A 4,279-nucleotide genomic window follows, 5' to 3' on the forward strand; every position below is an offset into this window, starting at 1 on the left:
CCGGCCACCGCCGCTCGCCAGTCGCCGCTCCCCGTCCACCGCTCGCCAGCCGGCGCTCGCCAGCTGCCGCTCCCCGTCAACCTCCCGCCACCGTCCGGCGAAGCGCAGGTAATATTCTTCTTCTTCTTCTTCTTCTTCTTCTTCTTCTTCTTCTTCTTCTTCTTCTTCTTCTTCTTCTTCTTCTTCTAAACGCAGGGGGTACGCCCCTTCCCTGCCGGAAACAGAGGGGGTTTAACCCCCTGCCGTGCTTTCCGGCAGGGGGGGTCGACCCCCTGCGTTTCCGGCAAGGGGGGTCGACCCCCTGCCGGAAACGCATGGGGGGTCGACCCCCTGCCGGAAACGCATGGGGGGTCGACCCCCCTGCCGTAAAGGCACGGCAGGGGGTCAACCCCCCATGCCGGAACTGCCTTTCCGGCAGGGGGTTTAACCCCCTTCCCTGTTTTGAAAAGAATTTTTGTCGGCTGGGCCGGCTGGGCCGGCTATGGCCCTGTCATAGGCTCGCCTAGCACCCAGCCGACTGGGTGCTGGGCCTGGCGCACCTGCCAGCATGCTGGCAGTCAGCCGAGTGCTACTCGGCTGGCTGCCAGCCAGCCAACAGCCACCAACGTGAATAAAAAGATTTTTTTTTTTGAAATAAAGGGATCATACCCAGTCGATCACTCGGCTGGGCCAACAACGAGGGTTCACGGCTTGACTTCGGCTGGTCTGTCAGCCGACACCCATACCACATCGATCGTGCCATGGATTTCTTTTTGAAAAAAAAAAATGAAAAACAAGGAAAAATATCAATATAACATAGTGGATTCGTAGATCCACTGATTCGCCATGGATTTCCATCAAAACATGCATGGAAATCCTACCTCTACCCGATTTCTCAAACGTTTCACATAAGAAAATACCCGTACCTTGAGAGAAAAACGCGAAAAGGGGCTGTGGAAGGGAGCTTGGCTGAGCACAAGGCCTCCAACCTTCTTAGTCTATCTCTTTCTCTTCCACTCGGCTGGGTTTAACAAAAATTTGTTATGAGATACCTACGTTGCCTATGTGATCTGTTTTGAAAAGAATTTTTGTTATGGATACCTATGCTGCCCATGTGATCTCTTTTTAAAAAAAAAAAAAGTTATTATGTGATCCCTATGTTGTCCATGTGATTAGCTTGAAAAAAAATTGTAATATGTGTATATAAGATGTCCATATGGTTTTAAGTGTAGTTTGCATATATGTTGTCCATATGGATTTTAAGTTGAAATTTTTTTTGTAATGTATATATACAAGTTGTCCATGTTGTTCAATTTGTTAGTTTGTTAATGTCTACTAGTAGTTAGTTTTACTTCAATTTGTTTTCTTGATTAGTTAGTTTGTTACTTAATTTGTTTTGTTTTTGTGCAGATTTTTCAACGGAACCAACTCGTGCTCGGCCACCTGTGGTAAGTAAATGACAAAAACAATGCAAATCGGGTAAATACCCGTGGTGAGTAAGTGATGCAAACGTATCACATGTTATTTAATTTATTGAATGCAGCACTTTATTGTTCACACACTCACTTAGTTGTTGATATCTAGGACTGCTTTGTTGGAGTTCGGAGATCATGCTGAGCATGATTTTAATGTAGAAATATGGAAGTGTTCTTATTTTTGGAGTACGGAGTCCATGCTAAGCATGGTAGTAGTTAGTGAGATATTGAAGTGTGTTTGCTGCAGGTACATGTTTGCCATTTATTTGATATGAATGATTATGATGTATTGCAATGTTTGATGTAATTGTATCCATGCTTGCATGTAGTTACTTTCAATTTGATTTTGACTTCCATGTGAAATTTTATAATAAAAGCATGCTTCAAATGATTGTATCATGTCATTAATAGTTTGCACATGAAAATATTAAGTTATCAATGCATGCATCAAAATTCTTGTTATTGTTTGACATAGTATATTGCATGATAAATTTGATATTTTCTTCATCGTCGCATTCTGATTGTTTTTTTCTTAATTCGTTAGGATACTATTCGTAACATCATACGACAGAATGACTGCAAACCGTGAATGGATGTACCGTAGGATAGTGGACAATGAGTTATCGCATGAATATATGGATGGTGTCGATAGTTTTATTGAATTTGCAACGGCGAGTGTCAGTACGGTAGATCCCACAGGTCGGATTAGGTGTCCCTGCAAGATTTGTAAGAATAATCGATTTGTAGAACCTCATGGCGTTAGACATCACCTATACAGGAAGGGTTTTGTGAGTGATTATCAGAACTGGGCGTTTCATGGAGAAGAATTTAGAAACGATTTTGATGCACGGGTGAATGTGGTGCACGATAATCCATATACGAATTTGATATTTGATGCTGCAGGAACAGAACTGGGTTCTGCTATGAGTTCTAGTGATGTAAGAACTGTCGTAGATGAAGAATCACCAAACGATGCAGCTAGTAGATTTTATGATTTACTTAAAGATGCTGATGAGCCACTTTGGAACGGTTGTGAGAGTCACACTATCTTTTCTGCAGTTCTTCAACTAATGAATTTGAAGTCCGAGTATAATTTGAGTCAATCATGTTTTGACCGTTTGTGCATGATTGTGAAGAGTATGTTGCCTAAAGATGAGAAATTGCCACAAAATTTCTATCGTGCGAAAGTTATGGTCAACGCTCTAGGTATGGGTTACAAAAAGATTGATGCTTGTCCAAATCACTGCATGTTGTATTTCAAGGAGCAGGAAAACGACATATCATGCCCGTCATGTGGGCATCCTCGGTTCAAGCCAAAGACAAGAGGCAATGGTAGCACGAGATCAAAGGAAGTTTCATACAAGTCGCTCAGCTACTTTCCTATCACTCCTAGATTGCAGCGATTGTATATGTCTTCAAAGACAGCTAAACACATGAGATGGCATGCAAATAAAGTTCGACACGATGAAAACAAGATCACGCATCCTGTTGACGCTGAAGCTTGGAAGCACTTTGATCGTACTCATCAGAACTTTGCAATGGAAGTGCGAAATGTTAGACTCGGTCTATGTACAGATGGATTTAATCCATTTGGGGGTAGATCAACTCCATACTCATGCTGGCCAGTATTTGTAACTCCATACAACCTTCCACCAAGCTTGTGTATGAAACGTCCAAATCTTTTCTTGTCTCTGTTGATCCCTGGTCCGACCTCACCTGGCCAAAATCTTGATGTATATCTAAGGCCATTGATTGATGAATTAAAAGTACTGTGGGATGACGGTGTTACCACGTATGATGCCCACAAAAAACAAAATTTCAACATGAAGGCCGTTGTTCTATGGACAATCAGTGACTTCCCTGCATATGGTATGTTATCTGGTTGGAGCACACATGGGAGGTTGGCTTGTCCGTACTGCATGGAGGATTCCAAAGCTTTTAGATTGAGGCATGGAAGGAAGCCTTGCTGGTTTGATTGCCATCGTCGATTTCTACCCAGCGATCATCCGTTCCGACGTCAAAAGAATGCATTTACAGCAGGCACAACTGAAATGGAAGGTCCATCCTCAAGATTGTCTGGCATAGAGATTTTAAGAAGATTGCGATACTTTCCAGATGTATTAACAGATGCCCGCAGTCCTACACCCTTCCGTGGATTTGGGAAGGAACACAATTGGACGAAAAAATCTATTTTTTGGGAACTACCGTATTGGCCGACCCTATTGATACGACATAATTTGGATGTGATGCATGTAGAGAAAAATGTGTTTGATAATGTGTTCAATACAGTAATGAATATTAAAGGAAAAACGAAGGATAATCCGAAGGCCCGTATGGATTTAAAATTAATATGTAAAAGACCAGAATTGGAACTCAAAGAGTATAATGGCAAAGTACTGAAACCAAAGGCGAAGTACGTGCTCGGACCTGATCAAATAAAACATGTATGTCAATGGTTGAGACAACTGAGATTTTCAGATGGATATGTCTCTAACATTGCTCGGGCTGTGAAGATTGACGATGGACAGTTATATGGGTTGAAGAGCTATGATTGTCATATCTTTATGCAACGATTGATACCCCTAGCATTCCATGATATGTTAGACAAACCTATATGGGGGGTATTGTCTGAGTTGAGCGGATTTTTCAGAACATTGTGCGCATCGGAGGTCATTGTATCAGATGTAAAGAATCTCGAGGACTCTGTCATCACCACTGTTTGTCTGTTAGAAAAGATATTTACGCCAGCATTTTTCGATGTTATGGAACATTTGATCATACATTTGCCATATGAACTAAGGGTTGGTGGCCCTGTGCAATATCGA

This window comes from Nuphar pumila, chromosome 13 (assembly GCF_984573655.1).
Source record: "Nuphar pumila chromosome 13, dmNupPumi1.hap1.1, whole genome shotgun sequence".
Classification (NCBI taxonomy): domain Eukaryota; kingdom Viridiplantae; phylum Streptophyta; class Magnoliopsida; order Nymphaeales; family Nymphaeaceae; genus Nuphar; species Nuphar pumila.